Raw genomic sequence first — 19,171 nt, 5'->3', positions numbered from 1 at the left:
AGATTCATTTACTCCCTCATAATGCCACCTTAAAAATAACCCCCCCCAAAACAAAAAACCCCCAACAACTAACTAGAAATTGAGAATTTTGAGCTCTCATGAAAAGTGATTTGATTTATGCATAATTTTATTTTAGTCAGCTGAATTATGCATTTGAGAAATTAATATTGAAACTCTGTCTTTAAATTACAAAAGAATTTTGTGAGAGAAATGATGATTCTTTTATTTAAAGGCTCTGTTCCTAGGTTTGATTTCAGAAATTTTCATATAAATTTACACATTATTTTGAAGATTGCAAGACCCTCTCTTTGCTTTTATAAAATTGTAAAAAAAAGTAATAGTAATTGCATTATAAAAATATAGTACATTTACATGCAAAGTTTGTTTAATAGAAAATAGTACCATCTTTTAATCTCATAGAATATTTCATTGCCTGAAAAGTAGCAAATAAGGAATTGAGTACAGTATCTTTTAGAGGATTTATGGTAATGCTACTGAATTTAGCTGAGCATAAACAGCATGGTGAGCCCCTCAGGGTCTCTTCATTTTCCTGACACACTCCACTGCTGCCCCATTAACACTTCTTCTGTTATTGCCATCTACTCCATTTAATGAGTATCTTTGAATTTGAAGTTCTTCACAGGAAATAATAGTTAAAATAAGTGATGCACCTACTGTAGCTTTCAGTAGTGTATCTTATTCCCTTTGTAATTTTTTTTTTTAGAGAAAAAAGTACTTGTGTATTCTTCAGCAGTATAGCTGCATCATGACATTTTGTTTAATTACAGTAGATGCTAATCACAAGCACTAAGTAATGACTACAGATATGATGCTGTATGTCTGTAAAAGGCAAATGCATGCTGAATAGCTGCTAAAGGAAGCTTTTCCTTACTTTAAAATTCATCTGGTTAATACTTACTCTTTAATGTGAAGAAGAAATAATTCTGCTGGAGACTTTGTGCTTTCAAAGCAAAATATTTCTTCTAAGAAGTCCTAAGACAGAATGCCTAGGTGCTGTTTTCTGGATCTGTATTAATCTAGCTAATTGATGTAAAATGTATGTGTCTCAATAGATTGGATTCTACAACTCAGTTTATCACATTCCTCAGTACACATGAATGAACCATCTTAAATTATTAAACAGTAAACTATATTTTCAGATGAGGACTCAACCCGAATTAAAGCTAGAATAATGTTGCACTGGGATGCATCATGAGATTTAAGAAAAATTCTGATTTTTCATTGATTGTGAACTGATCAGCAAAAGTACTCAAAATCACCTTAAATATTCAGTAAATCTGGGAAGTCTTTGGAGGGCCAAATTAAAAATCTGAATAATTGAATAAAATTAAGTTTTAGAGGACTAAGGCAATCAGTTGGATATTGAAACATATTTTTGTATTATTAATGCATTCATTGAAAGCATATTTTTGAAATCTAAAATGACATGTGAGTGATTTTCTGTGTTCTGGTAAGCTTGCTGTTTTTCATTAAAGTTTGTTTATTTGTTTGTTTGTTTGTTTTTATTTTTAGAAAATGAGTCTGGAAGAAAATTGGTGAATTCAATCCAGAGGACCTACAAGCACTCTGACAGGCTCAGAGAGCAGAGTCTGTACCAAAGAGCAATTACCCCACCAAACGATTTCAGGTACAATTGACCTAAATATAGCACTCTCTTGAGATTATTGACAAGAGTTAATTTCCTGTAGTGCTTTTCCCATTTGCCACCCCTGGTAACCACTGTGATCTTATCTGCCTGGTGCTGCATGACTTCTGGGTTGCAGTTAAGAATTCTGCTGTGCATTATCTTTAAACAGACAATTCATGCTAAAAGAGTCATTTGCAGTTAAATTAGATGAAGCATATATTGTTCTTGCTGCTGAAGTTACAAAGAACAGGAATGAGTGCCTGAATCCTTTTGAACCTGAATGCACTGGAATTCTTTTAACTGTGAAATCAAAAAGGTTGTACTAATTAATTGTAAATAAATAGGAAATTTTATTTCATTGAACAGTAACAATAGAGTCAGATATGCAGGATGGATAGGCTGGAAAACTTGCTGTTTCTTTCACTGTATATATATTTATTCTTAAAGTGTGACTTCACCTATTGTCATCCTACTATCTCCAGGCAATCACAGTGAGTGAGTGTATAAAATGAGTGTGTAAGTGTACAAAGTGTGGATGAAGTGAATTCAGAGGCTTGTAATGATAAAATCCATTTTAGGTTTGAGGAATGCATTTTTCTTAAGCATTGCTTGCAAACTTATTTAAAATGCTGGATATATTTGCATTCCATGTATGTGTAATGTAGAGAAAATAGATGGCATTCCCTTGGTGTTCATCACAGGGTTTTTTTCTTGAATCATTGCTCTTCTGCTGAATTTTTATTTGGAAAACCTATACATTGTCCATAAATTCAGAGGGCTGGTATCTGATTCCATGCTGAGCAGCTCTTGGAGGGCCATTTGTCACAGACCTTTATGAGCTAATATCACAGGACACAATTGTGCTATGAATTTTCTGCATATTCCATGTTTTTTCAAAAGAACACAAAAATACTTTTACTTTATTAGTAGAGTATACTCTCCTAATAATCATAGGTCCCACTCTTCAAAGGAAACTCAAGAAGTTCAGTTAAAAGCTGAATTATTTGTAAGATAGAAACATCTATAAACTATATCAGTCTACTGACTTGGTTCATTTGATGATGATGGACAGCAGTTATAAATGTAGTTAAACTGAGAAATTCTATACTAAAATAAGATGAAGCATGAATCAGTTAATTGCATTAGACAGTAGTTAATATATTATAGGGGAAATTGGTTTAGATATATTAAAAAAATTACCTGTGATTTATGTTTTGCCAATGTACTTTAAGGAGCTGATGAGACACAGTATGTCAGAGTGGCAAGGAGTAGTAATTTGAAATGGAAGTGTAAGAAGAAACCAGTAAAAGAATATGTAAAGGAGAGATGAGAATATGCAAGGCATGATTATTTGGATTCTCAGCTCAAGTTGAGCTCATAGAGCTTCTTGTGCTGTAGTTTGGGATCATGAGGAATCTGTAGTGCTTTCTGGTGGACTGCTAAAGAAAATAGTTTTGAAATTTGAGGTGTGAGGGATGTACATGAGGAATTTAAATGAATTAATGAAAGGATCTTTCTGTTGTAGAGTCTTCTACAGAACAAGACAATTAAGGAACATGGGCTTAGAGGTGAAAAAATAAATCAGTCCTGCCCCAACACAAAGAAAGAGAGAAAACTCATAAGAAGTTACCAGCATCACCAGGGCCTAAACTGAAATATTTACCTTCTTAGATTTGGTATTTTGCAAACAGAATTTCTCATATTGACTCTTGCAGTGCTGCAAGGGCTTACCTTAGAACTTACTGATGTATTTTTCCCATTTTCTTTTTGCCATTTTCTTTTAGGTAAAATGTATCTAAAGCTTGATTTTTTTATCTGCAGATATTATCAGATGCACACACTTCGTTAATGATTATCTTGACATTCCAAGACCTGACATGACTGACATACAGCAGTTTTACATACTATAGATGATTAAATCAGTTTGAAATTTAGAAACTAACACTAGAAAAGTCCATGTAAAGTGACTTTTCTATGTGAATGCTCACAGTCAATGCTTATGAGGATTGCTCCCTTCAGCTGATAACAGATAAAAACATCGTTCTGGTCCTTATATTAAGCTTCATCTTGTAATTAATTATGGCTTTAATGAAAGGTGCAGTATCTTAAGCATTTTTATTATAGTTATTTTACATCTTGAAGGGTCGTTCTGTTCCTTTACAGGATTCAGACCCATAGAGGACACTATAACAGATTAGGGATTTTATACTTGCTTCTATATTCAGTCTTCCTTGTCATGGTAGTGAAAAGACATAGTAAAGCAACCCTTATGTAGGAATCTCTGATATGCAACATTTTTCTTAGCCAGCTTTATATTATTTCTACTTGTTCTATGGTGCCCCAGGGAATGAGAAAAGTCTGGCCTGTTAATTAGAGAATTAGCTTAGAGTTGGGAAAGATGAGTTCATGTTTTACCTATGTCACAAATTTTCTACAAGAGACTTAGCAAAGTATTGACCAAAATTCAGCATGACTTAAGGATCAGGAATTATGACCTTACTTCCTCTGCTTTTGAAGCAGAATAATGTATTTTTCCTTGTTTATGGCATATTAGTTACCACCTTAAATAACTGAGTAGTCAGAAATCGTCACTGCCCTCATTAGCTGAAGTGAATTCTGTATACTTCTCTGTCATACTTGTCCTGTGTGAGGATATTGATGGAATGGCAGGGATGCACAAAGCAAAGTAATGCCTGATGTTAGTTCAGAGTATTACAAAGACACCGTCGTGGTGACGAGTTCATGTTAGCTCTTGGCAGTGTAAGTCTTCCTAGTACAACCCTCTGAAAAAGCAAAGTTCACCAATCAAAGTGTCATATCTTGCTAAATTTGCAGTTTATAAATTGTCACTATAAATATAAGTAGTAGGAATCGTCACATAATATTGTACTTCTTTTTCTGTCTCTTTCCAGACTTAAATGATTTTAAAAATGAGACAGTAGGATCTTTAAACTGCAATTTCTAGGCAGTGTCTCTGTTCCTGTGAGCAGGCATGACTGTTTTATTGCATGACCCAGCCCACTGATTGGTCATGGGCTGCTGCTGATGTTAGCATGCCAAAGAAAACATGTGACATTAATGGTAAAAATGCCAGGGCAGGGGCATATCACCAGTAAGATTTAGCAAAAAAATAGTCTTGTGCTTTATTGGATGCATAGCTCAGCCTGACAGAACATCTAATCCCTAAATCATCCTGAAAATTGGTTGAGTTATAAAATCAAATTAAGCTGGGTATGAAAGATCATAGTCTCTCTTCACTGCACTAGCAGCTATGTGGATAAATCTCAATCCCAGATCAAGGGGAATATACCACATAAGTAAAAATGTTTTTAAGAGAAATCTTATGATGATAGAGCTGATTGTTTTTGTAGCAAACATTTAGAAAGTATTGGAATAATTTGATTAGAAGAGGTAAAAAATAATTTTGCTAGATCATTACATCTTCTAAATGTTGAATCCCTTCTTTTCTCCTACTTTAATATTTTCTGAAGAAGGGTTATCATGTAACTTTCTTTTGATTAGTTTCTAGTTACTGTTTTTTAGCTTTGTTATGTGATCTTAAATGATTCTTTTGACCTTATCAATATTGGGTACTAACTTTTGATGGGCAAAAGAAATCTTAGCACCCTTTGGCAGATTTTGCCTTCTTGCACTGCAGATGAATGACTGTATATTGCCCTAACTGAAATATTCATTCTTAAGCCAAGGAAGAAAGAAGATTAAGTTGAAAGCCAAGTGAAATTCAGAAAAAGACTTCATTGGTCAAGTAGGGTTTGGGTCAAAGATTAGTCAGGTCAGAACTATGCTTCTTATATAGTAGAAATAAAGCTTTTATTAATGGGTCTACGTATTTAAAAAAGACTTTCACATACTGAGACAGAAGAGATTCAGAAGTGCATTTTTACAGCACTTCATTCATCTTCAGTGCACTGAAGAACGTCAAGGAAAGGAATATGGTAAAAACTATCAAGATTCTTATCCAGTAAGTAGCTAAAGCCAAGAGAAGGTACATGCTTCCTAGCCAATCAAAGCTAGAAAGAAACTGTTTCAAAAAGAGCTACTAAAAGTATGGCAGGGGGACAAAACTACAAGCACATTCTTATAAGTTCAGCAGTCCTTTCTATGTAGAAATACAAATACAGTTTTTGACTCCATATTAATTTTATTGCAAACAACATTTAAAGAAAGCAGTGCACTGCAAAATTTTCCTCTCTTTTTCTGAATATATTTTTGGGAAAGTGTAGAGGGAGTAGATAGTATCATTTCATGTTCACCTTGCACATTTCATGAGGGAGTTGTTCCCGTGTGGTTTGGGAGAGACCAGTCTGTGCTGCTCAGCAGCTCTCAGTAGTATTGTCCCCACATGACCTTGTGGATGGATTTCTATTTCAAAATCATACAGAAGTTAAATATTGCTGAAAATAGCATTCAATCCTGTTTTGCTCCTTTCATAGCTTCTGGGGTGAAATTCATCTGTCCTAATGTAATGCCTTTTCTATCAAAATTATCTATCTGTGCTGCCTTTATAGTCAATGGAGAGAAATAGATGCTTTTAGGGCATGATTCATCTCCTCGGAAGGTAGACATCTAAGTAGGTCAGATGAATCAGGCTGTACAATAGCACATTCCTTACTAGAGAGAATAAAGGAAACCTAGGGAGCAGCTTAGATGTTGATGTGTATATTGCAAATATCTAAAGTTAAGTGAAATGAACTTTATGTCTATAGGAGCTAAGTCAGAGTTCAGAGTCAGAGGAAAAAAAATCCTACTCTTCAGGAAGCACCCTTTTCTTCAGAGCTTGTGGTTTCACTGTGCTGGGGTGCATGTTAATAGTTATACCCATGAGGTGATAAATTAAAAAAAAAATATTACACCCCCTCCTTCTCCTAACTTAATGTTTTAAGTTGTGATGATTGAATATACTGAATTTTGTGAATAGGTAATTTGTATACACTTATCATCAGTGATTCCACTGGTTCCACAGTGGCATAATGTTTTTACTAGTCTCTGCTAATAATCTGTATGTACATGGTTTCACCATGGTTTTGATTAGGTCTTGTCAACCATTTCAGCATCAGATACTTCTTTCTCAGTCAGAAACCTCTTCAAGGAGAAAGATATGCATTTGATTTAGGATAGTAGACTAATTTAAATTAGTCCTTCATAATAATCATTATTGTTAGTGCCAGAGTCTCACTAAAGGCCCCAGTAGATCCGATGGTTAGTGCAAATATACCTGAAAGTCTCTACAATGAATATTTTCAAATGCTAACAAATGAGTTTTGCAGAAAGAATCTTCACTTCGTTTTGGTTTGTGTTTGATTGTATTAACCATAATCAATAAAATGGAACATACAAGAATGAACATTATTTATTATATATTTAAAATACAAAATCAACAAATAACGACTCACCCAAATACCAATGAAGCTTTTTCATATGCTGTTCTCCCATTGTTTGCAAAACTCCAGATCCAAGCAAACCTGCAAGACTTTTGTCAGATGCATACCCAGGAGTAGCACAAGGATGACAGCCTGGAGTAAGCAGATTGCTAGTGAGGCTAGCAGGTGCCAAAACATGCTGTTTCATGACCCTGTGTAAAGATGCCAAAAATAATCTCAAATGTACTTCAGCAAATAAAAGCAAAAACCCCTCAGGCTTCAGAAATAAAGTATGGAGAACTGTCTGAGATTATGCAAGAAACTTGAAATTAGAAGACCAGTGTTCTAATTTTTGCCTTGCAACAGATTAGCTGTGTTAAGGTAGTGAGGCACTTTGGCCAAAATCTGTATTTTTCTACTTAAATGGATGCCATGGTTTTCAAAAGAAAGTAGGAGCAGAATTACAAAGTATTCCACAGATAAAAACATGAACTTAGGTTGAATCACATGCAGATGTTGACTAAATATCTACCTCATTTTTCATGTCTTTCAGAGTCATAATATTTAGCTGTCCTCATTTATGGTCATTTCGAATGTGTAAACAAAAATGAAAATTAAATTGCAAGTTCAAGCATTCTAAAACTACTTTATCCTCAAGTGCAAGTGTTGTAAAATTGCTTTATGTAAAATCATTATATCACTGACCAGGTTGCTCAGAGAAGCTGTGGATGCCCCATCCCTGTAGATGTTCAAGGCCAGGTTGGCTGAAGCTCTGATTAACCTGGTCTAGTGAGTGGCAACCCTGCCTATGGGAGGGGTTTTGGAATTAAATTATTTTTAAGGCCCCTTCCAAGCCAAGTCTTCCGATGGTTCTATGACCTTACTGTTAAAAGTAAAAGCAGACTCATAGCTGTGGAACATGTTTGTTTGATCAACCTGAAAACTATTTGCTGTAGATCAGGTAAAATCCAAATGTCCATGTTAAACATTTACATTTAAGTTTAAAGACAGCAATACCAGGACTGTGCTAAGTGAACTTAAACTTGCAAAATGCACTGTGAACTTGTGAGAAACATTGAACTAGTTGGTACTCTGTGTTTTGTATGCAGAATAAGATCAATGAAATAAAATATGTATCTGATATGGATATAGAGTCAAGGGTGAAAATGATCTAAAAAAGCAGCTAAGAAATTTTATTTGCGTTTTAAATATTGTATTAAATTCTTCTGGTGCTGTAGACCTTTCCATATCTGCTGCTGATTATATATTGTATAAGATATCTAAAAGTTTCTAAAAGATAAGGGATGGTAATTGTCATTGAATCAGAGTATTCTGGTTTGATAGCAACCCACAAGGATCATTGAAGTCCAACTCCTGGCTCTGCACAGGACCATCCTAAGAATCACACTATGTGCCTGAGAGTATTGTTCAAATTCTTGAACTCTGTCAGAGTGGTGCTGTGACTACTTCCATGGGGAGCATGTTACAATGCCTGTTCCAGTGTTCCAGAACATTTTGCAAATATCCAACCTAAACCTCCCTTGGTACAGTTCCAAACCATTCCCTCAGGTTCTGTCACTGGTCACCAGAGAGAGAGATTGGTTCCTGCCCCACTTCTTCCCCTCTTGAGGGAGCAATGAGGTCTACAACTGAGACAGAGGAATTGTAATTGCTATAGTTTTACTATCATGACAGGAATGATGATTGCTGAAGTTTTAGACACCCGAAGAAGTGCCCATGTGCTACAATTTTCAGGGTGAAAAAATATTTTGATGGTAACAAACACTTTATCTTAAAATTCATTTATGAATGCAGAGCTAAGGAATCTAAAATTTAAGAGGTAAGGTATATTAAATGGTTAATGAACATGTGTGTACAGTGTATGGTCTGAAATACCCAGTGAGCTGGCTCTGTGTTCTTTGTATAAGAGAGAAATTAAATCTTCTATGCTGTCTGCCTGTTCATTAGCAAGACACATAACTTAGCCCTGATAACCCAAGAAGTGCACACAGAAGCAAAACCAGGAAGCATCTTTTAAAACTGAGGTTCTACCTTAAATAAATAGCCATATATTACAAGTGTGATGGGTCATATCTTTGCAAGAGTGAGCCCATACTACAAAATATGATCTCTGATTAAAATGCTGGTTCAAGAGACATGCTCATTCTTAAAGGACAGAATATTTCAAATGAAAGCCACTTAACTGATCAGATAGATACACAGATACATATATATCTACCCATATGTACACAAGGAGCCTGTGCTTTTCACAAAGTCACATCCATACGAAAAAAATGGAGGCAAAGGTTTGATTTGGCTTACACTTGTATATGCTTGAGCAGGACTGATAAAAGGATTTTGGCTCTACATCTCTTGAAGTTAATGGAAGTTGAATGTACTCTTTATTTGTGAGAATCATTCATAGATTTTGTCTTGAATTCATGTACTTTAATTTAACAGACAATGGTTGGCTGCAGGAGCTCTGTGTTGAAGCATATTATGTAGCAGATGATCTCTAACCTGCCTATTTTGTCATTTATGATGCTAAAGGAAGTTTTTGGCTAAAATACAAACTTTCTATAGAAAATATGAATAATTGATAATGAAATAGTCATTCCTATATTCCAGTTGTTATAATTCATTCCAGCATTGCATTTCCAGTAGTCAAAAGTAAATTCTGTTTTGAACTGGATGCATAAAATACGGATTGCTTATATATGTCCTTTAATCAGATCTCAGCTGGATCTTCTGTTATTTCATATTGTGTGTGGAAAATCTACATTAAAGAGCCCAAACACTCTGAGGCTAATACGTGCCAGAATTAACTTTGTTAAGGCAAGTTAATTTAATCTCCCCCATGCATATGCACTGTGAAGATTTTTTTAATTACATGATCACATATTGTTTCTCTTACAAAATCTTTTCCTCATCCAGTTCACAGAATATATATGATAGTCACTTAATGAGCAGCTGTTCCATATTTTGTTTTCATGGCTTTGTTCTCTGTGTGGCCCTACACCTTGTTTACTATAGAATATTCAAGCCTTGCTCTGGAGACATAGTTATTTATTATTATTAATTTTCTTTTGGGATTTCCCTAGGATCATGATAGTGCCAAAGTGATGAGCAGACATTAAATTAGCATTACTGCAGGCCTCTGAGATTGGTTAACAGTATGATTTCCACTTTATGGTTGGGGAACCATGGCCCAGAATACTGTGTTCAAAAGTTGCCACTAATCTACAGGACCATCCTGAGCTGCTGAGGTCCATAAGCCTTGACTCATTGCTGTCACATGAAACTTTTCCAGCTCAGATCTTCCTGTCTCCAGCTATGTATGTCTCTGAACATTTATCTCTTCTGCAAATTCAAATGCCTCATCTCAGTGAATCACATGGAGAATGAAGAATATACTTTCAGTGACCATCTGTGAAAAAAAAAGCTGGTTTGAATTATTATAATGGAAACTTTATGTCAAGGAAAGATAAAATCCTGCTTCTAGACTGACATCCAGTTACTCTAATTATTCTTGTTCTTGTTGTAATGCATTTTTTAGTGCATTTCTTCAAAATTCTTTACCAAGTGAACCATCTATGGTACACAGTTCTGATTCATCCTTCCAGCAAGGCCTTCTTGTGCATTGTATGAGGCAAGTGTGTTCTGGTAACAATAGAAATGAGTCATGCCATTAGTCTCCATGCTCATTCACAAGATGAGGGAACATTTGGTTAGATAGGCAACCTGACACTTTTGCACCTTTGTTCTGGATGTGGTCATGTTTAAAAATTTTTTTGAAAATGTGTCTGTGTGAGAGAGACAGAAATAGAGACAGGGAAAGATAATGAGTACATACATACCATATAAAAATAAAAACTTCTGAGAATGTCTCAACTTGTGTCTGAATTGTGAAATGCTTGGAACCTTAAAATCCCCCCCACAATGTTGTAACATTCTTCTGTTAAATAAGTTGCATGGAATAATATTCTGCAAAAACTGCTGCTGAAGGAGTAAGGTGCAAGATACCTATTTTCACTACCATCAGAATGCACAGATGTTTTCTGATAGCACAGAAATAATGAGAAACTGAAATTTGGTTTCCAGAAGACCCAAAAAGAGTTTTAGTCATTATTAATTCTCTGCTTAGTTCTCAGTGGCCTTTCCTACCCTTGTTCACTATCTGTTAAAACTGAGTATAACCAAATTCTGTGTCCTCACTGCCCCACTGGCTTCTTGTCCTGTGTTCTTTTTTTTTACCATAAGCATAGTCTAAGTACTTGTTCTTTATCTCCTCTCTTCAGTACCTTTCTACAGTCAGTTGTTTGTATGTCTTCATCCCTCATTCCTCCAAGATAGGTCCCTGGGCTTGTGTACATCCTTCTCATTCCCACTGGCTCTTCAGCCAGAACTCCATCTTCAAGCTGTGTTTTCAATTTCTGTGCCTCCAACCATCTAGCATTTATTTCTTTGCACTCCTTTTCCAAATACTGCTATGAAATGTTGGGTCTTCCTCTGTTTATCCTGTTTGCTGCTTCATTTTCCTTTGGGCAGTAGGGAACTGATAGAACTCTTTTGATATTTGCAAATATCATTGTAAATTTGAGAGCAGAGCCTCTGCTCACGCTAGGACAACATTGAATGAGCTTAATTTCTTTGCTGAAAATTTGGACTTAAATCTAAATATAGGAGACAGAAGCAATGCACCTATGACTGATACTCAAGACCTGATCCTAGTCCAGGCAAACATTTCTAGTCCTGCTGGATACGTCATGTCTGCTTCTACTAGGCATTTCTGCTTTTTTTCTTCCGTTGCTGGTCATACTTTATCTGATCATCAGTCTTGAATCCAGACAGTTTCTGCTAGATGAAATCGGACTTCTGGGATGTTGCATGGGTGCAACCCCAGAATTCAGCACTCAAATTTAACCTACCAATTATTTGATTTACAGATGCCCCTCTCGACATCTCCCAGTAACAGCTGGGCAGGTTAATCTCTTCAGCAGAATGTTAATGTAATGTAATAACTTGGACAGAGCCTATGCAGAAAAACACTGCAATATTAATTTGTGGGAATTGTATAGTGCCAGGTACTATTCAGTTTACTTACTGAACACTCATGTAAGATATGAATGTAGAAGGGATCACTGGTTTATCTGCTGTCATCTTGCATAACATAGGCTGCATACTCTTGAATCACTCTATAGCTGAAGAAGGCCTACTCATTATTTGAACTTAAATTTAAAATATCTCACAACGGTGCGTTTGTCTCTGTCCTTCATAAGTTTTAAAGCTTTGCATAATTTCTGAAATATCTTTAGAATTTCTAACCGGTTCTGAGAGGGACTGAGGTAATATCTTCATGTGAAAAGTGGTATCCCGTGTGAAAGGAAACAAGGTTGCACTGGAAAAAACTCACTTGGCATTGTTTAATTACTGTATTTAATTTCCATTCTTTCAAAATGCACAATATTTTGGAAGCCTCACAAGACTGCCCTCTCCTTCTTACAGTTTCTGGATCTTTTACTCCATTGCACTTTGCTTTGCCATCTTGATGCCTTATTCTTTTCCTGGCAAGAAACTTGGAATAGCACATGATCAATAAAAGATCGGGGGAAAATAGATGCCAAAACAGCCTAAACTTCATAACGTAGTCAGTGGGAAATATTTTAAATGAGGGAAAGGATATTGGATTTGGGGCAAGGCGATAATGATGGTTAGATTTATTAGAATAATTATGGGAGATTTGTTCTCAGCTCCCTGACTTGCTCACTCTGGTCTGCTCTTGTCTCTCTGTGACACAGTTCCTTATCAATAAAATGGGAATAGCAGTGTCTCACAGATGTTAAAATAGTTACTTCACAGATGCCATAAAAAGAAGGAAAAAATTAATTATACTCAACCTAGTGTAGTATTATGGCTTGTATGAGTACTGTAATACTGATGGTATGTCTCATGTGAGAACTGTTCTTGATGGGTTGGGAAGTTTTAAACCTAAGACAACTGAATTTTCCCAAACCTTTGTTTACACAGTTCTCCTCATTGTTTTATTATCTTCTCCTCCCCTAAGTAATGTTCATGGTTTCATGGTTTGTATTACCTTTCTCACAGCTCCTCACTACTGCTCATATTTCAACATTGCTCCTGTTCCTCCAGAATTCATTCTGTCTTGCCCTTATACTTTAAATTTGTACATTACACACAATAGCTTCTGTCTTTGAACTGTCTGCCCTAAGTCAGTGTAAAGGGTCTTCTTGGCTGCATGAAGGTGGTGAAGCATTGAGAGTGCATGTACCAATGACAAGATGAATGAAGTAACAGTCAAATTTAGTGCAAATATAGAACGAGTCTATGGAGAAGAAAAAAATCTGTTTTCACAGCAGGAGTCTCTAAGTTGTGTGAAGTAGTTCTTTGATCTGAATGACATGTTCTTAACTCAAGAGGAATTATTTGTGGAGTTAGGAAGAGCTTAGTTGTAAACAGAGAGAAACAGCTTGGCCCTGACCATGCCTGTACTCACTATGCTTTACAATGTCCCTTTTGTCTTTGTAGTTGGGGTAGCCCAGGGCAAATGTGAGCTCTGTTGATATGACTATGTCCTCAATGCTTTGTTGCTCAAGGTGTGTGTATTTAAGGACATAGTCAATATTCTGTTCAATATTTTTATTGATGACATAGATGAAGGTATTGAGTCCTTCATTAGTAAATTTTCAGATGACACTAAGCTAGGAATGTGTCTTGATCTGTTAGAAGGGAGGAGGGCTCTGCAGAGAGACCTGAAACAGTTGGATGGATGGGCAGAGTCCAATGGGACGAAGCTTAATAAGTCCAAGTGCCAAGTCCTGCATTTTGGCCACAATAACCCCCTGCAACGTTACAGGCTGGGGATGGTGTGGCTGGACAGTGCCCAGGCAGAAAGGGACCTGGGGGTACTGGTTGACAGCTGACTGAACATGAGCCAGCAGTGTGCCCTGGTGGCCAAGAAGGCCAAGGGCTCCTGGCCTGTATCAGGAATAGTGTGGCCAGCAGGAGCAGGGAGGTCATTCTTCCCCTGTACCTGGCACTGGTGAGGTCACACCTTGAGTACTGTGTCCAGTTCTGTCCCCTCAGTTTAGGAAGGACATTGAGACACTTGAGTGTGTCCAGAGGAGGCAACAAGGCTGGTGAGGGGCTTGGAACACAAACCCTGTGAGGAATGACTGAGGGAGCTGGGGTTGCTCAGCCTGGAGAAAAGGAGACTCAAGGGTGACCTTATCACTCTCTGCAACTCCCTGAAAGGTGGCTGTAGTCAGGTGGAAGTTGGTCTCTTTCTCCAGGCAGCAACTGATAGAACAAGAGGACAGTCTTAATCTGTGCCAAGGGAAATACAGGTTGGATATTATGAAAAAGTTATTTATGGAAAGAGTGATCAAGTACTGGAATTGTCTGCCCAGGGAGGTGGTGGAGTCACCATCCCTGAATATGTTTTTAAAAAAGAGTGGATGTGGCACTCAGTGCCACAGTTTAGTTGAGGTGTTAGGGCGTGGGTTGGACTCGATGATCTTGGAGGTCTCTTCCAACCAAATGATACTGTGATTTAGTGCGATTCCATAGCTATCCATGCTGAGATGTTTAAAGTTATTGCCAAGTTAATTCTACTACAAGAAGACCTGTCTGTCTTCTGGGAAGAAATTGTTCAAACAGCAGAATTGAACCTCTGTGGAAGTGAGTTGAGTCTCTTTTCTTGCATAAAAAACCATGGCCAGTTTCTAGCTCACACAAAGGATAATGATGTAGGTTTATGCGCTGTCAAAATTCACTGATTTTACTATGAAGGGTTAAAACGAAAAATCTGTAAAGCCCAGATCAGTTACACCCTTGACAGCCACCACCACCTCACTCAGCTTTAAGCACCTCGAGCAGTTCCCAATTCACACTGATCTTAAATATTGACTAACAAGGCATGACAAATAACTCAGCATTTTGTAGAGGTAACTCAGAACAATTTTGTAGAGCTAAGGGCCTGTCCATACTAGGTCACACTGGAAGACCAGAAAAAGAAGCATTAATCCCTTCTTTCTCCAGGAAGTTGGAATTTTGTAGATACCAGCTGGTATGAGCTGGCAGTCAAGAAAATGAGTACTCAGAAAAATAGCAACCAAGACTAAATTGTTTTCTCTAAACAAAGTTGACTGGAGACAGGCAAAATCAGTCTACTTCATAATACAGTAGAGGAAAATGGGACGAAGTGTCATGCTGGCTGTATTTCTTGCCAACTCGTGGCTTAAAATGTAGCTGTGGACCAGGAATATGATCAACACAGAAGAGTAATGAATTTTCTAGGAGCTAGTAAATGCTGTCCTCCAACTAGCTTAGTACCAATGTGAGTGTTAAAGGCAGAATTTCACACAGGGCACAATATTAAATAGAAATATTCCTTTACAGAATCTTTTTTATCCTGACAAACATGTTTGAGTTCATGCTTTTACATTTTTAATAAAAAACAGGCCAAATTTTCTGCTCATTTGGTCTGAATCTGGAAAGTGATTTTTTAAAATTAAGAATGATGAGCTTGATTTGACAGCCTTACTCCATTTGTCCGTGACAAGGATATCTAAGATCTGAAAGCTCTTTCCTTTCATTTCCTGAAAAGTAAAAGACAGAAATTTATTTCCAGTTCTCAAAGAAGCTTTAGGATGCTTGGGGTCCATCATAACTGAGTTGACACTCCATTATGATATGCAACATTATTATCTGTTTTGTTTCTGTGATGTATAGTAAGTACTTGAATACAAACCAAGCTAAAATTGGGGAAAGTAAAATAAAATGCATATTGATACAAATGGAGTATTATCTTCAGTCAGAAGGCTTGTGTTCAGCTGAAAGTATTTTTCATGCATTACCTGCCTTTCTCCTCTCTGTTAGCTGGCTGCCAAGGGAAGTGGTTGAGTCACAATCCCTGGAGGTACTTAAAAGATGTGTAGATGAGAGATTTAGGGACGTGGTTTAGTGGTGGACTTGGCAATACTGGGCTAATGTTGGACTTGATGATTTTAAAGGTTTTTTTAATCTAAATGATTCTATGTACTTAGGTAAAACTTTGAAAAGCAAATATTCTCTATTTAGAATGTTTGGTGAGAAGTTCCTTGTTCAACTGGAGTCATGTGCCAATTCTTGTGTTGTTAAAGGCAAGAGATGTTAACATCAGGAAATTAACCTTTTGTTACCTAAATAAGCAGCTTTGATTGTGTTGATACAGAATGTGGAAGACAGCGTTTTAGTATACCCATGCTTGCCAATTTAATTAAGATCCTGTGCCACTTAGTTTTCATGGTCTTCTTAATACTTAGAGACCTTTTTATTTTATGGGATACCTCTGAGAAGTATATATTTTTGAATATTCAGCAGTAAAACTTGCTGCAAACTTGCAGTAAAACTACCAGTGGTTCCTAGAGATTAGAAATGGTAGTTTTATTTTATTTTTTAATGTTTAATCTGAAAGAATCTGAATGTTCAGTTTACCAAGAGAGCAGATTATATTCCAACCAGATAAGCTTCCAATCACCATTTCTCCTACACTTAATAATTGGTAGGGAACATAGTCATTGTAAATGATGACCAAGGAACAATAATCCTGTAACAGCTGTGAGCATCTGGAAAAAATGAGAACAGCCCCTAAATTGCTCCTAGCTGTATGTATGCTGCTGTAGAAGATTTTCCACAGAAGTTGTGATCCTTACTCTCTTCTTCTACATAGTCAGGAATCTGGTCTCCGGTTTATACTTTTAATTATTTGAAACTTCAGAGCATGTATTTTGGTTGGCAGCACACATATATAATGTATAATTTTCAGCAAAAGTGTCTTTAGAAATGCAGGTCTTCTCCTGCATCTGTCCTTTCCCTGAAGAAGCACAGTGTTACATAACCTGGAAAATCGAACATTCTGTTACAGCATGCTTCTGGCACTGCTGTCACGCTTCCTTTCTCATAAACTTCCAAAATCCTCATGTAATCTGGGATTTTCATCTACTCACATGGCACACTGTACATGTCCTTTATGTCAAAGGGTGAATCTAATCTTGATGAAAGATTTGTCTAAATCCCATATTGTTAGCCTATTTAGTCTTTTCCAGAGAGGCAAAAGATGCTGAAATATGGGTGTGGTCATTAATTTAAGAATGTTTTATATTAATAAAAAACCATTATATTGTACTTGAAAGAGCTGAGATTTCCAGAAATATATTGCTTTCAACTATGATAGAAGAACTTCCAACCTATTTTTACTTTTCTTACTAATTATTGACCATTTAAGCATGAATAGGGGTAATTTTATAGGAAATATATCTAATAAACTGTTTAGGTCTAGTTTTTTCATAAGTTTCCTTTAGTTTCCAGTTTGGATCCACATATTTGATATCTTAAAGTCAGACTTCAAAGGTGATTGACATTCATTAAGACATATATAGTACTGTATAGGCTGGACTGCTAAGCTGCTTGTATAGCCTCCATTGCTGAGGCTTATATGTAGACACTGCTGGAAATATCACTAGACACTTACTGCACTTTTGGATATGAAACTGCCTTCTAAGGACCTATGTGGTTCATGAAGCTAAATTAAGAACCTGATTATTTCTTCACACACAAAGTGTGAAATAATTATTTCATCTCTTCAGTCTATCTACCAGACTGAAGAAGTTCTGTCCTTCTTACACAGAATCACTCTGATTGGAACAGATCTCTAGAGGTCATCTAATCCACTCTCGTTATCAAAGCAGAGCCAGCTTCAAAGGCAGATTAGATTGCTTGGTGCTTCATACTGCTCTCAATGTCTCCAAGGATGGAAGTTCCAGATTCCACAGACTCCATTTCATGTGTACCCTGTTTCACCCTCATTGTGTTTTTTTTTAAATATTATTTTGTACAGCTAGCTAGATATGATACTGTTCTACTGATATTTTGATGCAGATGCAAATGCTTCTCATCTAGTCTTCTCTAACTCTTCTTTTTTTCCACAGTCCTTTATACCCTATTTTCTTACCTCTCTTACACTTGCTGTTATATTCTCCTCGTTTTCTCTAGATCATGTCTCTCTAGCTCCTTCCATTCATAATTTAAGAGGATATTAGTCTTTATTAACATTCCAAATCCTTAGAAAGCCATCCTGACTCTCTTTACCTCTCTGTCACTTACTGTTGCTCCGTGATCACTTTTGCTCTTTGTTCATTCACATTGCTGTGCTCAAAGCAGGTGATTTCCAGTGCTATTGTAAACTCCTTCAGATTGGCTTCTGACCTTCTTATTAGCTGAAACCACTCTCACAAAACTGCCTAATGATTCTCTCTTAGCCAATTCTTCCTTCTCCTCTCACACTGTCAGTTTTGATCTCTTTAAATCTCATCATGGTTTGTATCTTTGGCTCCATTCTTGTCTTGTTTTTTTCCTAATCCATTCGTTCATCCTTTGAAGTTCCTGATCTGACTTCTGCCAAAATCCTAAGGATTTTTAGTTTTGATCCATCTCTCCTCTCCTTTTATACATCACCTCTACAGTCTTATCCACAAATAAATGCAGTTGACATGTCTGTGCTGCTGACCCAGATTTATATCTGTACTCCAGATATTATAATAACAGCTCAAGACAGGGTTATAGAAAAAGGACTTCCCTCTTAGTCCCTCATTACTGTTTGTTTTTTTAGTCCCCATCTTTTCTGTCAGGCCACTAATACAGATGTCACTTTTCATTCAGGCCTCTTCAAATTCTCCTATCGTGGTTGTGTATAAATGTCTCAGATTCCTTTCTTTGTAACACATCTAAGCTGTGGTTCTTAATCTTGTACCAGTAGATCTGCTGAAGTTCTGTTAGGGACTATCTACACTATATATTACAAAATATACTCTAAGGACCTGGTACAATGTCCCATGCAGTTTTCAGGTGGAAATATTTGGCAATATAACGATAAAAATAATTTATGTAAGCAAGTAACATATATGAGTGGGTAAATTGTGCACTGTGTACGTGTGTTTGAATTTGGGGCAGTTTATATAAGAGATTGGGGTAACAAGTGGAAAAGTTAGAGTAGACAAACTCATCTCAAGAATTTGCTTCATAAATTTATATTTCACCACTGGATTTTATTTTCTAACTTCATTCTTGTCTTTCTGTTGCACTC

General features: G+C 36.5%; 1 protein-coding gene across 15 annotated transcripts in view; it reads left to right on the top strand.

The window, feature by feature from the left end:
• The window catches only part of MYT1L (myelin transcription factor 1 like), a 310,510-nt gene that overhangs the window by 78,861 nt on the left and 212,478 nt on the right, over positions 1–19,171 (top strand). For all 15 annotated transcript variants that reach the window (XR_015802716.1, XM_088162362.1, XM_014869547.2 and 12 more), the window contains exon 2: positions 1,534–1,648. The gene's annotated coding sequence lies outside the window, so the exon portion shown is untranslated. The remainder of the gene's footprint in view (positions 1–1,533; positions 1,649–19,171) is intronic.

The sequence above is a fragment of the Sturnus vulgaris genome, chromosome 3 (assembly GCF_052056855.1).
Source record: "Sturnus vulgaris isolate bStuVul1 chromosome 3, bStuVul1.hap1, whole genome shotgun sequence".
NCBI classification, from domain to species: Eukaryota; Metazoa; Chordata; class Aves; order Passeriformes; family Sturnidae; genus Sturnus; species Sturnus vulgaris.
The sequence above is the reverse complement of the archived record's forward strand: the minus strand, read 5'-3'. Positions and strand labels throughout refer to the sequence as shown.